This window comes from Carassius gibelio, chromosome A9 (assembly GCF_023724105.1).
Source record: "Carassius gibelio isolate Cgi1373 ecotype wild population from Czech Republic chromosome A9, carGib1.2-hapl.c, whole genome shotgun sequence".
In the NCBI taxonomy this organism is placed as follows: domain Eukaryota; kingdom Metazoa; phylum Chordata; class Actinopteri; order Cypriniformes; family Cyprinidae; genus Carassius; species Carassius gibelio.
Window position 1 is genome coordinate 29,040,620 of NC_068379.1, and position 18,455 is coordinate 29,059,074.

Consider the following 18,455-nt stretch of genomic DNA (forward strand, 5'->3'; position numbering starts at 1 on the left):
GCACACTAAATCTCTAACAGATCTATCTGGAGGATTCTGAATGCATTTCTGTATTTTTATGTTGTATATCTCATTTGATGAGATTCTTATTTTGCACTGTTTGGGCAGACATGAATGACACCTCAGATCAGGCTTGTTGATGAGAGCTATGATAATTTTTCTAAGCGAATGATTTTATTCTGACAGACTTTAAAATTCGTGTTTGGAGGGACATGAGTCGTAGACTAGAATATGGTCTGGACTTTTTTTTTACTGGGGTCAGAAAGAAATGACAACTGCATGCAAGCATATACTCCCTAACATTACAGTAAATTTACTCATTTTCTGCAAACATGTAGTGATGAATGTGGAAGAGCAGCAGAGACAGCAAAACAAAATACTGGTCATGAATTAGAAGTACAAAACAAAGATTTGTAAAGAAAAATGTAGGAGGATTTCAATAAAAGCCAAGAGAAGACTGGTGTGGAGTCATGTAGGACACTTTTTATGATGGATGGATGTGCTTTATTGGACTTCTTTTGGACTATTGAAAAATAACACCCATTCACTGCCATTATAAAGCTTGAAGGGGCCAGGATGATTTCAAATACAACTCCGATTGGATTCGTCTGAAAGAAGAAGGTCATATACACCAAGGATGGCTTGAGGGTGAGTAAATCATATAATTTTCAATTTTGGGTGAACTATCCCTTTAAGAGGTTTCATGTGGTCTTTAAATGAAACTGGAATCAGAGTTTGTTAGATTCCATAAAATTCCCATCCCTAGTGAAGACCTGAGCACCCACAATCTCTTCTTCATTTTTACCTCTTCAGTACTGATAAACCTTTTTGAGACCCATGTACTCTGAGCTTTGACTCTGAGAAGAGGGTGTCAGAGCTCTAGGTAAATTTCCTCCCTTCACAATGAGTAACAAGAGTTTTAAAGCAGAAACTGAAAAACAGGTCTCTGTTACACAAGGTCAGTGGATTTGTCAGAATAGAGTATCTATCAGCCTGCTGTAATCAGTTGTCCGAGATCTGTGCTTTATTTGAAATGCATAGAACAATTAATCATGTTGATGATTATGTACAATGTGTTCTTAGAGACATTAACTTAAAATGGATTAAATTATAGCCCAGCACGGTTTTAATGTAATAGGGAGGAGATCGATACAGGGCTTAATTGCAGCAGGAGTGAAGATCTGCCTGCTATTAGACTTCATTTCTATTTAGACATTCAATAAGAGCCATGGGCCACATGGCGTTACCCATTTTTCTTGTGTTTATCTTTATATCACAGGCTACGGATAATAATAATACTTTTATTCAGCCAAGATGGATTAAATTTACCAAAAGTGACAGTAAAGACTATAATGTTATAAATCTTTTATAATGTTATAAAATATTTCTATTTCACATGCTGTTCTTCTGAACTTCTTCTTCTGAACTTTCTATTAACCAAAGAATCTTGAAAAAAGAAAGAAAAATGCATTACAAAAATGCTATGCAGCAAAAACTGTTTCTAGTATTGATAATAATTAAAACCATTATTATTAAATTGAGCACTAATAATAATGGATAATAATCATGCACCTAAACAGCTAATTAAAATGATTTCTAAAGGATCATGTGACGCTGGCTGCTGAAAATTCAGCATTGCTATAACAGGAATAAATTACACATTACACAGTAATTAACGTAAGTAAACAAGTATATGTAAATGTGTGAAATTTAGTCATTCAGGCTGATTTTCATCTGTAGTCCCTGGCAGGTTGACAGTAAGCACCATAATCCACAAATACACAAAGCAGAAACAAACATATTACACACACACACACACACACACACACAAAGAATACAATAAATAAAAAACTATAATAAAAATTAAATTTATTAAATTGTAAAAATATTTACAGTATTATATTACAGTAAAATATTTACAGTATTTTTGATTAAATAAATGCAGCCTGGTGCACATGAAAGACTTCTTTCAAAACATAAAAAAATATTATTATTATTTATTCTAATTATTATTTTATTAAACATTAAATTACATAAAATAACTGTTATATTTCTTTTATTATTACAATCTTTTGACCAGTAATGTAAATATTTAATTGAAAACTGCATATTATATATACTTATTATATATAATAAAATACAATAATAAAAATATAGTATAGGGCAATATAATAATAATAATAATAATAATAATAATAATAAAAGATGTTTGCAATTTCATTAAGAAACATGGAATTTTGGGAATGTCAGAATTTTTTTTTTGTTATTGTTTACCAAATTATTTACAGAATTACTCATGTAGAAAACACTGAAGCAACCCAATATTTTGTGCTTGCAGGGTTAGATTAATTTACAGTTCAACCTCCCCCTGCATCTTTCCTAACCTTGTTGTTTCTCTGTCTAGTGCGCTCTCCTCCAAAGGCAAGGTGAATCCAGGCCGCTGCACAGCAGGAGGCTCTGACGACACCTGCGTGAGGGGCCTGCTAATGGGCCTCCGTGATCTCTGTCTTACCCAGAGGAAGTCCACTTCACGGAGCTGAGAAAACCACAAGGCAGGTGTGATTAGAGCTGCGGTGAGTGGGAGGTTATCAATCAACCTTGCCGGCATGCTCTCTGAGCCTGGGCAGTGAAAACACTTCGGGGTACTACCAAGAAAGCAAGAAAAGGAAATAATTGAGCTCACATATATTACATTCAGATCTGGCTTTGATTTGCCAAGGTTGAAATAAAACACAAATCCAGAGACGCAAGACGTGTTGTTTTGACCTTCCATAAGTAGACAGACCTGAAGCTGTTCTGGTTGGACTAAACTTTTCAAAGTTAATATAGATTTAAATTGTAATATCTCACCGAATTGTATTTTTCATCAAATACAGTTTTGAGCTAACAAGTGCCTGCATTCAAATTTCAAGTTTCATTTCTTTTGACATGCTTCCTGAGAAGGACAACTGCAGCAGATTACTAAGTTCTGGAACAGAGCTAAATAGACTGAACTGAAGTCATTTATTGCGAGTTTATTCATTCGGCTCGTGGCTGGAGGTGCACATTTGCATTGGCAAAGCCCCTAAGGGGGAAAGGCAGGAAAGAGGAAGGTGAGCCTGGCATCCTGCGCACTGAGCTGCATACAAGAGCTCCTTTCTGCTGGGTCAGCCTCCGTCTCAGCCTTTAAACAAACAACACACTGCCCCTGTGAATGCTGTCCGGACCTCTAAACAGCCATAATAGAGAGCCTCCCTGACAGCCTAAGAGAAATGTGTGTGTGTGGGGGGTGATGGGGCAAGAGAGAAATAACCCTTGTTCAACTGAGATAGCACTGAATCCCACTGCACTGAGTCAAGGATGTTGAAATGCACAGTTATACAACAAAAGCAAAGGACAAAATGAAGGTCACAGTTAAAACAAAGGCAAAAGTCAGGTGCAAGGCATGCTGGAGCACAATGCCATGACTAAAGCAATTTTTCTTGCGTCTGTGAACATGTAATTACCTTTACCATTAAAAAATATACATACAAACACCTGTTCAACTGGAATTCAGCAGGTATGGTAAACTGTTGAAAATAGGCAGATGAAGTGAATTTTTTTTTTTTTTTTTTTTTGCCTGATAGACCTTGAGTATCTCATAACACCATCTGGTTACAAAAAGCCTATTTTTCTAGCCACCTCATTTTTAACGGAAGAGAGGGTACAGCCATTTGTGAAGTGCAATGCAATATTATGGAGAGGGGACTTTTTCCAGAAGAAATGGGTTGAAGTTAAAAATGTCTAAATTGTAAGCTAAATGTAGTTTTTTGTTTCACAAGATGTTAAATGATGGACTGTGTGGATTACCTGTGGATTATTGGGATGTTTTTATCAGCTGTTTGGACCCTCATTTTGACGGCACCCATTCCCTGCAGAGGATCAAGTGATGTTATGCTAAATTTCTCCAAATATGTTCCGATGAACAAACAAACTCATCTACATTTTCAATGGCCTGATGGTGAGTAAATTTGCAGCAATAAAAATGTTTTGGGTTAACTATAACATTAACAATTGCACATTCAAACAAAATAACTTACTTCAGAATGGCAAATTAAGGTTGATGGACATAAAAAAAGTTATCATGCTTTTTGAGCAAATAAAAAAGTTCTCATTAAGTTAAGTTATCATTAACATGAACATCATACAGTATATATAACTGACTGTTTACATTTGCACAACATGTACAATTAAAATCTCAGATCCATTGATCCTTGAGGCAAACTGTATCCTGATGACTCCCTATGTTTTTTTTTAAATCTAGATGTTTTGAATATTGCAAATGTAACCTAGTTGCTAGGCAACAATAAATGAAAATGACTAGAATTTCTATTTGTTCTTCATAGAGAGCTGTCATATATTTATGATGTTTTGGGAGTTTTGCAGTTGCATTTGGTCACTATGAATTATCATTGTTTGCAAAACAGCTGTGAAAAGAAAGACATCTCTAGTGTTTCATGGACAGCATATGGATTTAGATAGAGTGACATCAAAGTGAGTAAATGACAGAGTTTTCATTTTTGGTTGAAATATTCCATTAAAGTTCCAAGAAAGAATAAATCACGCAAGTTGTTTATGCAATGCATGACCAGAGATAATATTTCCCTTCATTGGTTTCTAAGATTAGAATGAAAGGGATTTTTATTTCAAATGCTTCTTTAGATGACTGATGCCTTGCTTTAAGAAAAAATAAATGATATTAATTGTGTCAAACATACACAAATTTTATTGCAAACCTCATCAAAGTGTCTGACAGTCTTGAGTTGCCATGGAATTTGCTGGAATAAACAAAATACAAATAAGAAAAAAAATCACAATACATTTAAATACATCTGTTGAAAATCAATCAGATTATTAGTATCTTTTATCATCAGTCTGTCAGAAACCAATTATTCAAAGATTGGTTAGAAAACTGATAGCCTACTGTACATCTCCTGAACAAGTTGCACAGTTTCATTCAAGTCCATAGCAGAATGGGATCAGAGTGAGTTACAGCTGCAATGGTGCAATAATTCTAGATATAAATCTAAAGTGTGAGGGAATAGCTGAATGATTCTTCTACTGAGAATATCTGAACTTGAAGCACACTGCTGGGTCCTTGACTGATGTTTGTTGAAGGCCTTTCGAGAGGGAGTTTACTTGATCGTGCTTCAGGTGTTTTTTTAAAAGCAATTTTAAGTGCAGGCGTCTGATTTTGGGCCCCCTGTTAGCACTACAGGATGACAGCAGACAGAGCCACTGGGTATACTTTCATGCTCTGATAACATTTAACAGCATTAGCGTGTTGATAAGTTGAAAAATCTACTCCTGGCTTCTCCTGGTGTAGTGGGCGGAACACAATGAGAGTCTAATGTGACTCAATACAGATGCCTTTTTGCATATTAGATTGAATCACACAAACACTTGCCCAGGTCCAAAACAAGATATTATGTTTAGTATATAAAAAAATTAAACCTATTTTTAGGACATTACATTTTTTTTTTTTTTTTTGCATTATGATATGATCATCACTTACAATTATCATCAAATGTTCATTCACTTATGAACTGATAATATATATATATATATATATATATATATATATATATATATATATATATATATATATATATATATATTAGGGATGCACGATAATATCGGCACAACATCGGTATCGGCCGATCAAAAAGCTTAAAATGACCATCATCGGTATCGGGCGATATGAATACTTCTGCCGATGAGCCAAACCGATATTCTCCAAGTGAAATAACTGACCTGTTTTTCAGATGTGAATGTCTGTCTACATTTGTAAAATAATACATTTATGGTAGAATCAGTACAGAAGAGATACATGGATTTCTCTTCAGTAAAATTAAAGTTTAAATATATCAGGCGCAAAATTTGTATATAAATCGATATCGGTATCGGCATCGGCCAAAATTAATTTGAAAATATCGGCATATCGAATACCGGCCAAAATCCAATATCGTGCATCCCTAATATATTTATATATATATATTTATATATATATATATATATATATATATATATATATATATATAATAAATATAATAATAATATAATAATATAATATATATAATATAATATAATAAATATAATAAATATTTTTATTTATTTTATTTTATTTTTTCTCACTATTCTCAATAGTGATTGTAATGACATTCATAAAACAATATTAATTGATCATAAATTAAAAGCAGCTTAAATTAAAGACTGTCCAACAAATACTGTAATACAGTGTATAAATTCCTTAAAATATAAATAATAAATGATTATTCATTCATTTTATTTTTTCACATTACGGTAATGAGAGTATGGGGGATGTGCTTATTTGTCTTGGAAAATAATATAATATAATATATGATATAATAATACATCTTGTTAGTATTATAATATAATATCATATAATACAATATAATTAAAATAATATAATACATTTTATTTTATTTTATTTTAATTCCATAAGCAATATAATACAACAACTTCATATACATATTTATTTCATTTTCTCTCTCTTTAAAGTTTTGTGTGAATGAACTAGATTGTTCTTAACAGGTTTCATGAGGGATACCTGAGGAAAGTTAGTAACATTAACTGATACTACCAGGAAACTATTTCCAATTAGCACTGATATCAGACTGTATTATTAGGACAAAATAAAAAAATCACGACAGGTCAATGGGAAATAAAACAGCATGTGCCATCCTTCATCCTTCTGGTGTCGGCTTACACATCTTATAAAGTGCATTTGCTCAGGCCCTCCGTCTGTGCACCCATCATGCTGATGAGAGCGTACACCAGGAGGAACAGACAGCTCTTTGAAACATACTGACAGTGTAACAGCGCCAAATAAAGACAGACGTATGGATCAAAACTCAATTACCTTCAAAGACGGGAGAGGTATGTTTGCAGGTGAAAGCCATCACACATTGCAGTTTTCATTGCTTCATGTTGAAGTGTCAAGTCTAAGAAGGCTGAAGTTCTCTGACTCCTACTGATGACAGGGCATGCCTTTAAACCAGACACAGAGAGAACGGTGTGTGTCAGTCATCGCATATTCTTCACATGCCACTCTTTTCAGCAGCTGGGATCATTACTGGAGATTTACAAAGAAAATGAACACCTTTCAACAAGAAAAGTGACAGAATGAGAAACTACAGAGCAGGTCTCATTGACCTTCTAACAAATGATTGAAGCACCTCCAGCTTAGACTAAACACTGTAAAAAATCTCAAAATGACTAGACCTTACTTTTCAATGCATGCGTATTGTGCATGATGCATCTGTGCACATTTTCCAAATAAAAACATTTGTAATCTTTTGTCAAAATAAATAGTCACAAATCCATGTTACTTTAGTATTTTACAGTTGAAAACAAATGACCTTAACCATTTAAGCTGTTAAAAACACATAAATTAATACATTTTGAGCAACATGACATTAGCAACTAATGTAGGAAACCGCAGATAAATGTGTGTAATCAATTGCATGAATGTACAAAAGCAATCGCAACTTGTTCAAAAGAATGAGAATCTGGTTTTATGATGTGTATAAATGACTAGATGATGTGGAGGTTGTTCAAGTAATTTTGAGAATTTCATTTCTGATTTCAGAAATGCACCAAAAGTGACTGAGAAAAACTGTAAATGACAGCTATATCGTTTTTTTTTTCTCTTATATATATTTTTTCGCTCCTTTTAATGTCCTGTTGCAAAAATAGTCTTTACTGCAGCAATTCTGTGTCTGTATTTATTTTTTATTTTTTTACATAAACTGTATATTTTATAAAGCTACCCTGAGATGGTCATTCATTTTTTGTATTGAATTTCTGCAGCAAAAAGAAACAAAATGCATGTATTTACTAAATCCAACAAAATAAAAGTGCAGAGAAGCTTTAAAAGAAACTACAGTGCAAAACACAATCTATGATCAATACAATATACCGTCTATTGTATAAGGGCAGACCTGACACATAAAAAAATAAGTTTGAACAAATTAAAGCCTGTCTGTTTATTTTTCAATAGTGAATAGTGAACATAAACATTGGGAACATAAGAAAAAATAGTGCGGTTTGCTGAAGTCTCTCCCAAAGACTGATGTGAAATCTCTTTGTTGAGGGATCACCCACAGCAAGTGTGTCTATTATGGGGCAGGTGAGTTATAAGGCCTTTTGCCTTTAAAAGCTGACCGCACTTCACCATCACAAGGAATCAGGCCTTTCTCGAACATGTCATGCTGTTTTGACAGCCTCGCTGTGTCTGAGCTCTCTATATACCAAATATGCTGGCAGTTTCATCTTCTGGCTCACCACCTTCTCTGTCAGCCCTCCCAGGTGCATCACTACAGCTATTTCTGCATGCCATCTGTTAATTTGTTTGCTATTCCCTGAGAGACTCTGACAATATGATCCCTTTTCTTTCCAAGCTGAGTCTGTTCCATGTCCCCGTGTTGTTTTTAATGAGGTGCATGCAACAATGCTAAAGTGAAGGACTGAAAGGCAACGTGACACTGTGTGGCATTTATCTGCAACTATAATAGTGTGTAAGTGCATGTCAACTTATTTATAGATGCAGATACCTTCTTTACACCCAGTCATCATATTTCTTTATTTTACACCTCTTCTACTCAAGGGTGCATATTAGTTGAAGGAATAATTCACCCAAAATGTCATAATTTACTTACCTTCAGGTCATTCAAAACTTGTATGACTTTCTTGAATGAAAAAAAAAAAAAAAAAAAATGTTAAGAATATCCTGGACATACTTTTTGGTATGGAGCTGCCAAACGACAAAATGACAAAACAGCACAGTTAAAGTATCTTAAAATAAGTTTCTTACTGTGAAATTGAAGTCATTTTTCACTAAAAAACAAAAAACAAACAAACTTGACATCGATTCTTCTTCTTCTTCTTCTTAAAAGTTTAGAAACAAAAAAAATCATTCTTGCGAGTCAAATCTTTTTATGGATCGGTTCACAAAACTTCACAAATCAGAACAATCCAGTTCAACTGCAGCTATAGTGCTCTCAGCACTGTAAAAATAAATGTTTAATGGTTAAAGACTGGAAAAATGCTACAGCAAAACCTGTAAATTGGTTAATGGTACGTTCCTTTTCTATATATGGTGAAAAAATTTAATATATGGGACATTTTGTGTAATTTTACAGTAAAATATTGTTAAATGTACAGTTCATCAATACTTTTCTTTTTTATGGTAAAGTTCCGGCATCCACAGGTGCTGTTTTTTACTGTACATTTCACCAGTTTTGTTTTGTTGGTGAAGATAACTGGCATGATTATAATGAAATCTTAAACCGCTATCATGTTACTTCACAGGACAAGTTTCAAAGTCTTTTAGAGATGTGAAGTCCCCAGTGCTCATTCAGTGTGATTAAACGAGTGAAAAGGAGTGACCAGCACTTTAAAGCTTTTTCCTTTAGTGTTTTGCATAAGAAAAAAAGATGTGCAATGACATGAGTGCAAGTTAATGATGACAGAATTTTTCTTTTTGGGTAAACTGTTGCTTAAATGTCAGAGACGATATTTTCCAGAAATAAATATGAAAGCGCAGGAGGAACACTGTCAGTCATGATTGCTGCTTGTGTGTGTGAGTGTGTGTGTGTGTGTGTGTGTCACAGACAGGTAATGATGTAAGAAAATGCAAAAAGCACTCAGAAGGCAGCTGTCCCAGAACTTCCACATTGATTTGATGGATTATTTATGTTGGCTGTCTCAGAGGTTTCCAGAGATCTAATCCAGAGATCTAATCACTGACTGTGGACAGTTTGTTAGCAAAGTTTGTTTGTTCAGTCTCTGAAAGTTTAGATTTAGAAAAGTAAAGGAGAATGCTGGGACAGTGAGCCATTTGAGTCACAGCTTGGTAAGTGAGATATGCCTGGGCGTTTAGGGATTCAATTACAGAGGCTTTGGGATCAAGAGTAAATTACCTGAGAAATAAAGGGAAATTTCTGAGCAAAACAATTTAGATCTCATGTTTAACTAAGGCAGATTCCTGAAGGACTGGCTGTGATAAAGCTGATGTTAGAGGGGAACAGCTGATGCGGCCTGGAGCTAAATTCAACATCTTCGAAAGCACTTAAGAATTTTTTTTAAATAGATGCTATCTTTATAAATAAACGGCATATTTTAATTTTATAAAACTACATTTTCATCCAAAAATATTTTTAAAATACATTTCGACGCATAAAAAAAGTAATATTTTTTGTTATTTGTGAGTGCGCGTGCGCGTGCGCGGAGTATGTGACCGTTGGTGGAATTTATCCCAAAGACTCTGAACTAGAGCATATTATATTCTTTATAGAGCAAAAAAAAACTATTCACTGTAACAAATTGTGCTCTATCACATACTGTGCACATTGAATGATGAAATTTCCAGGACTGGAATGAAAAGATACTCGGTTCCCAAAGTGAAACTGACAGGAAACTCCTTTTGACGCCCGTGAAAATGTGCATTTGCGCACATGCGCACAGAATCAACTTAATATTTTAAAACTGAATTTTAAAACACATGTAATCTGTATAAAACCTATTAATATTTATGAATTAAAATCAAAAACTAAATTTAAATGGATTAGACTAGCAAAATTGAATTACGCTTAATTTAATTGGGGCTATAAAAATGTTTTCAGTGTAGATATTCATACTATTCAAAGAAATACTTAGTTTTTAATACATTTTACATAACTTTAAAATATATTTTCATTATGAATAGCTCATGAAAAATGCTGTCATTACCAATGTTGGAACATTTGGATTAATAAATAAATTCGAAACAGTTTGCAAGGGAATCATTCAAACCAAATTTGTGAACTGTATAGAAAATAACTTTAAAGAATTCACTTAATTTAGCCATATCTTTTTTTTATATTTATCTGAAATAACTCGGAAAATGTATTCACTATAGTAATTTAGATTCTTAAGATTTTATTTACATTGAATTTAAATGACTATCCCAGATCAATCAATTAATAAACATACATTCATATCATATCATATCATCTATATAATTTTATATAAATAATTTTGAAATTCATTATGAGCACCACCAGAGAAAAAGCTACTGTAGGTGACAATTGTGCTCCATCTGTTCTGTTCAAAGGGACCTGGGGCAGAAGATCTGGCTCTTACAACTCTGCAACAACCCATCAATTTACAGCCAGTGAGTAAGAACAATGACCACCGAGCTCAACAGAGATAAATCTTCCACGCGTGAGGCAGTCGGCTTTCCATTTATTATGCCAAATTATCAGCTCATCTGGAATACAGCATTTTGTTTTCTGCGGGACAAATGATCTCAGACAATCCAGCCTTTGTTATTCAAGATGTTTTAATGAGTTTGGGTTGGGGCCTGCATCATAATTAAAAGTGCAGCCGGTACATCTGTCAGGTGTCAGGCTACACTAAGTTGACTCACAGGGACAAAACACATGCTAGAAATAGACTGAGGCTTGTTCCGTGGCAAAACACAAGATCTACATCTATAAATGTAGTCCGCTTTCACTAAAACGTCTAGTCTCGCTTGCAAATTTTCACCGTTTATTTGCACCTCTTTAAAATCGCATGAGAGAACGATGCATTCCGTCGAGAGTTTCCTTGGAAGCTGAAAAGGGCTTGCAGATTTGAAGTATTGCATACTGTTCTTTCAGCCACCGTGAAAAGTTATTTATTATGAATTATTAGATCCCAGTGCTCCCAAAAAATAGGGGATTCTAACAGTGTGCATGGGCCAAATGTAAATAGAGTCACTAATTCAGGCTCCGGAATCCTCGGAGGCTCCCACAGTTGACTACTCCAGTTGTTCCTGCAATGCTTCAGCTGCAGTAAGAAGAAAAAAAAACGTCACGCGCCAAGGACTACAGCATGCAGGAGACAGATACAGAGAAGGATGGACAAAAGATGCATCTTACCTAAACAAAACAAACACTGTGACAAAAGATACTCTTAATGTGCATGGCAACAAACAGAGTATGAATCCAGCAAAAGACAGATGGCACGACCTTCTGTTTTCAGCTGATATTTAGGAGAATAAGATGAACGCAGATCCCTGAGTGATTCATGCTTGCTGTTTTTGTTGTTTTTTTCTCACTGGCACTAGTATGAAATTAAATGTGATCTATCAGTGAAATAAGTGTCATGAGGAATTCACACCTGTCCTGGGGCTCCTAATTTGTTCCAAAGACTAGTGAGCCACCTTCATGCACGGTCCTTCTACGTCAGCATGATATCTAAGCACCTAAGTGTCCGATTTAGAAAATCTACATAGGCAAAAACAATAATGTTTGATATTAGTATATTTCTAAGCTAAAGATGCAATACTCCAATGAGCAAAAAACAAATGGATAAAATGTATGATATTCAGTTATTCAATTATTGTTAACTAAACCTTTACAAAATTAAAGAACCAAAAGTTTAAATAAATATATTAAATGAATAAATTAAACTTTATAAAAAGCTTAAGCTTTAGAAAATTTGAAATACTGCCATGGCAACTTACAGAAATAAAATAAGCTGAAGCTGATGCACTAAAATTATAAAAACTGAAACTGAAATAAATTAAAAGTATAGAAATGTAAAAAAGTTAATGTTAAAAATGTTTAAATAAAAAACCTTGCGATTAATAAATATATTAATATAATAGTAATAATATAATTGTAATAATATAATAATAATAATATAAGATGTTAACTATATAACTATTTTTTGTCAAACTGTAATTAGCCAATGTGAAAAATTCTCTGCATGCATATAATTTTGGTGGTCTATAATAACAGAAAAAAAATCTGTTACCATTCGTATTCATCTCAGTCACTAGGCCAGGGCCTGCAGTGCCAAAATTATGCGACCTGGTTGTTGAATCACGGGCAGTCGTAAATGTCCTGTGACTAATCACTGGAGCTGCTGAAAAATAACATTGACATTGCTGATTAGTGAATGGCACCACAAGAACCGAAACAGTCCTAATCCTTCTAGCAGCAATCCTGCATCAAAGTCCATTCCACACTTTTAAGAGGGCACTGTTAAAGCACCTACTACAACATCATGAAATATTAGTGGTTTATTTATTCTGCTGTGGTGGATCCCCATGTCTAATATTGTCGGTTTAGTATCTGCTTTGAGTTTAAATGAACCTGTAAGTAACTGAGCGAGACAGCTACAGTATGTCTTGCCGGTGTAGCTTCAGAGGCTATTAGAGCACTCCAGTTTGTCTTTGATGACATTCTTTTGCTGAAGAATAGCAATTCAATCTAAAAAGTTTAAACTACAGCCACTTAGTTGTCAACACATGGTTATTGACTGCTGCAGGCTTCAAGAAGTTGATCAAGGCTCCGATTAAATGCAGTGATCAAAGCCAGATATTCAAACCAGATGCTGAACAGAAATGGGGCCTTTTAACAGGTGCGAATGAGACTCATAAAACTTTACATGCAGGCACAGATTGAATTCCTGTTCAATATAAGGTTGGGTTGGAGAAACGGCGGTATGGCTATATATTAATGCTATGTAGATCATCTTGTTACAGCACTGATAACCTCCTTGGTCCCAGTAATTCAATTTTGTCTTCTAGTAGAGGGCATTGGGTTTTTTTTGATTTCCCACATATTTACCACAGTCCTGTTGTAGCCTGAAGAAGTTTGGCAATGATAGCTTCCTCTGTTTTGTTTTTGTCTGACATGAAAATTCAGCAAAGGGCGTGTTGAAAGTACACCACCGCTAAAAGATTAACGGTTAACAACTGAAAAACAAACTTCTGAATCATAAAATTACAAATTGGAAATCTATAGGCTCGTAGACTTCACCGATGTAAGTGAAGACCACTGCAAGTCCAGAAGATTTTTACATTTTTTTTCATACAATATATCATTATACTTTGAAGCATAAGAAAACATGTTATGTGTATGTAAAATCTGTAAATAAATAGGAAAACCAACTTTTTTTCACAATTTTATAAATGTATTGGGAAACAATAAAGCAATATATATTATAAAATATAGAAAATATACAATAAAACATTTGTATTATATATTCTTTATTTTAATATATATATATATATATATATATATATATATATATATATATATATATATATATATATATACACAAAAAAGTATATTTTACTGTTACTAGGAGAGGGATTTTCAGAAGCATTGTGATTTTCAAAGACTGTTATATTATATATGGATGGCATCAAAAATATTATAAAAAGAATCAGAGTGCATTAACCATAAATGAATAAACCAATAAAAACCATATAGGATCTTGATTTAAATTCCTTTTAAGCTACACCGCCACAGAGATGCAAATGTCTCTTGAGAGCAGCACTTTCACAGGCAAACAAGCTGATTCAGCCCTGAGAGAAAGTGCATTCCCATCGCTATGTTTATTTATTTATTACTTTTATTTTAGATTATTCCTCGGGTACAAGAAATGTTGAAACGAGGAGCACAGGCACAGCTGGGAACATGGTTGCAACCCATTCTCACTCCAAAGGCGTCAAAAACCGAAGCATGGTCAAGCGCCCCTAGCGTCACTTTTATGACGCCAAATGTGCCTCTCGGCGTCGACTATCGAAGCACTACGACCTTCATTGCTTTCAGTGGGAAACTTTTGGCGTCAGAATTCGACACGAGGACATGAGATGTTTATCGCTATGAAATCACGTTCAAGAAGTCTCATTCAGCACACATCGCGCGATACTTGCTATCAGTTCCACAGTTTGGGTGAGTAGTCGTATATACGCTCTTTTAATGCCTTTTATCAAATGTATTCTGTCTTCTTTATTAATCAGATTAGTGCCATATGTTTAATCGCTGTATTATGTCGGTCATCCGCGGCTGTCTTTGAGTTTCATTGCGTTTAAATAAATGAACACAGCTGCTAATTAGTGTGATTAAACTCTATCTGTCACGTGACGTGCCATAGACCTTCGATCCGTTTTATATTATTATTAATTTCAGGATCAATGATGTAAGTTGTATTTGTAGTAAAATCATGGTAATCACGACACAATAGTAATAAATGAAATGTGAAGTTAAAACACAGTAAATGGGACATTAGTAACTGTAACTGTAGTTTTACTATGATCAGTGTTGTGGGTAACGCGTTACAAAGTAACGCGTTAGAGTACTCTAATTACTTTTTTCCGGAAATGTGTAACTTAACGCGTTAGTTTCGTGCGGAAGTAATCAGTAACTTCGTTATTTTTTTTAAAAAAGTAATCCGTTATTTTAAGGAAAGGAAAATCCCGACTGCAGCCTGCTTTTTGTCAGACAGTAGGCCTAGGTCTACTGTGCCACCTGCGGATGTATCAGTGGAGCCGAAGCTCTGTGATCGTAAAGTCAATGGCTGTGATGCGTCTGTGCCCTGCGCCTGACCCTGTGTGTGTCGAACTCCCGGCAAGATAGCAGAGAGGACAGCGTTTGGTTTATGGAAGTACGCACATTATTTTCAATTTGTCAACGAAAAAGAAAAGAACATAACGGTAAATGCACACTCTGTGAGTGACACTTTAATAATAATTAGTTCGGCTATTTGTCATTTGCCTGTGTGGCAGTGAAGGATTTAATTCGGTCGGTTTGTTATCATTTTTGTTTGACAGTCAGCTGTTAATTTCTGTTAGATCATTGGCTGGCTGGTTGTTCATCATTTCTAAATGGATTTAAATCTGCAAGCCTGTTTAAGGTTGTGTTTACAAGTAAGCATACTTGTACTTTGATAACTGCGTTATTTAAAGTTAAAGAAAAATCAGGAGTTATCTTGTGGTGCTCATAATATACAGTAGCCTAGGCTACCCGGGCTGGGTAGGTGCGAATTTTGATTAATAATATGTTCTGTGATAATAAATAAAACGCCATGTGGAATAGCCTATTGCTGACTGTCTTTCCTGTTATTGTTATCCTGCAGTGTTAATTTAGTCGGATGACTGACGTTATTCATTGTCGGGAGTCACGACTTCTAGGTGCATTTAAAGGGGCCGGGGGCTGTGTCTGTCGTGTGTGAGCCCCTGCAAACGGCTTTTAATTTTTGGTAAAGCATGAGTACTCTAACGCGTTACTTTTATGAATAGGTAACGCTGTATCATAACTGATTACTTTTAATTGATGGTAACGTTGTAACCTAACCAACTACTTTCCAAAGTAACTATACCCAACACTGACTATGATATATTAATAATCAATACAACAATACAATAATCACCAAACCAGCTATGTTTGTATCACTGTAATGTTAGTGTTTTTATGTGCTTTTATATGACAGAAATCACAGTAATCATGTGTTCTGTACCATGCTTTTAATACCTTTTAATGTGAATCCAAAAAAAAAAAAAAACATCAAATTAAAAATAAATAATAAAACATGTATTTTTCCATCTTGCAGTTCATTCATATCAGTTTATATATATATATATATAAAAATATTTTGCTCACAGATCATTATTAACATTCTGTATATAATTCAATTTTATTTTCTCTCCCCTTTTTTATTATTTTTATTTTTAGCTGAAAAGACGTAAAGGCAGTCAGCCCAGTGGTGTTTCTGGAGAGGGATTCCTTCAGAAATGGAGAAGACAGAAAGCTGCGGAGGCAGATATTTGCAGCAGTTAGTCTGTGATAGTTTGTCTCTTTTATCAAAAATTCCTGCTGTTATAATTTGTACAGCATTTGTTGTTTCTTAAACTGTTGCACTGTCCAAATACCCACACTTGCCATCTTTGCACTTGACCACTTGATTACTTATTTGAAGTCTTTCCTGTATTTGGCCTAGTGTTCGAGTGAGCATGATGACCACGAGTGTGTGTCGAACTTTTCATGACCTGATGACTGTGTTTCCCAATCCTGATCCTGGAGAACCCCAGCACTGCACGGTTTTGGCGTCTCTCTTATCTGCCTTGGAGTCTTCACTGATGAGCTGATGAGTTGAATCAGGTGTGTTTGATCAGGGAGACATCTCAAATGTGCAGTGTTGGGCTTCTCCAGGACCAGGATTGGGAGCCACTGCCTTATGGGACACTTATGTGTTTAAAGAGATTTTTAATATCTAATTATCAATATTTCACATACTGTACTAAACACATCACAGTCTTAATAATCCAGTTTAACACTTGTATGATATTGTACAAGCCCCAGGACGGTCTCATCTGACACTATCAAAAGAATTCATATGACTATAGCTTGTTATTAATTACTTGCTTTCAAAAATGGATTCATTTAACATTTAATTTTACAGCATCTTTACAGAGGCTGCTTTTATGGTCTAAACAAAACACAGTGTAATGTATAAGTTGAATGTAATGTAATATTTCTGTTTTACAGGATTGTTTGAGGATAACACTGCAGTTCTCCATCATGCACAAGGACTCACCTCGTTAACTCTTTATCCCCCACACACACAGATATGGTCCCTGGATCAGTGATTAGACTTTGCAGTGGTTTGATTTTTGCAGAAGATGTAACTTTGTTTTATTTATAAGCTCATAATGAATACATTACAGAACCAGTGATGAAAACAATAGTTAAAAATAGTATTTTTCGTATTGATAAAGCATTTTGTTCTCTTTTTCAAGCTTCATACAGTGAACTTTTTAGACTTTAATTAAGAGTTTTAGTAAAGGAGATATTCATACACAGTCATCCCCTAGCTCCAGTCATGAAGTGAATTCATGATGTTATGTCAAAGCTAGCAGGTGTTTGTTTTCCTGAACACTTTCTCTGTTTTCCATTGTTCAGACAATCAGTGTTTATTTGATGCTGTGCTGATTGAGTTTTATAGATGATATTGCACACTTGACATGCATGTCTTCATGGTGTTTTTTTGTGAGTTTGAAACATTTACATTGTGTTGTATAACATTTTGGTCAATTTAATTTTTTTAATAAAATTGATCTTTTTACAGTGTTCTCTGAAAGACATACTGTATTTACTGTTTTGTTTTTTAATAAAAGCATTTTCATTTGCATACTGAAAATAGTTAATGTTTACAACATAACTGCCTTTTTATTCTTTATGGTGGCAAAAACGAGCTTGGTGACAGAGGATGCAGTGTAGTAATTTGGGCATGTTGTCTTTAAATGAGTTTGACATATCAATAAATAATGGAAGATCCTTACAAAAATATGCATGTTTATTATGCTTTATGTATTTATTTGTTCATTCATTCATTCATTCATTTATAATTTCTGTTTTTATTCCTAGGGTTCAAATGGTAGAGAATGGTAAATCACAGAAACACAAATGTGAACAATTTTAACTTTAAAACACAATGTAATATACAATGTAAATTTTAGAAGCACGTCATTTGATTAGTAAATATATTTGTCTTTGGTCAAAAAAAAAAATATATACAAATCTTAAAAATGTGTCTTATATTTAATGAGAGGAATCTATCTGTTGGATACAACTGCGACTGCTGGGCATGTGCACATC

General features: G+C 34.2%; 2 long non-coding RNA genes across 5 annotated transcripts in view; one reads left to right on the forward strand and one right to left on the reverse strand.

Annotated features, from left to right (window-relative positions):
* Window positions 1–2,200: 2,200 nt before the first annotated feature.
* Window positions 2,201–18,455, reverse strand: part of LOC128020115 (uncharacterized) — a 49,645-nt gene continuing 33,390 nt past the window's right edge. The window contains exons 7-10 of one of the 4 annotated variants that reach the window (XR_008185289.1): window positions 12,823–12,933; window positions 6,902–7,029; window positions 3,829–3,890; window positions 2,201–2,645 (exon numbers count right to left, since the gene is read on the reverse strand). This is a non-coding gene — a long non-coding RNA (uncharacterized LOC128020115). Of the gene's footprint in view, window positions 2,646–3,828; window positions 3,891–6,901; window positions 7,030–10,663; window positions 11,851–12,183; window positions 12,291–12,822; window positions 12,934–18,455 lie in introns of those variants that run through there. The other 3 variants (XR_008185288.1, XR_008185290.1, XR_008185291.1) reach the window with 3 other exon arrangements.
* LOC128020116 (uncharacterized) lies at window positions 14,487–18,356 on the forward strand. The gene is made up of 4 exons (XR_008185292.1): window positions 14,487–14,753; window positions 16,533–16,632; window positions 16,798–16,958; window positions 17,346–18,356. It is a non-coding gene; the product is annotated as an uncharacterized LOC128020116 (long non-coding RNA).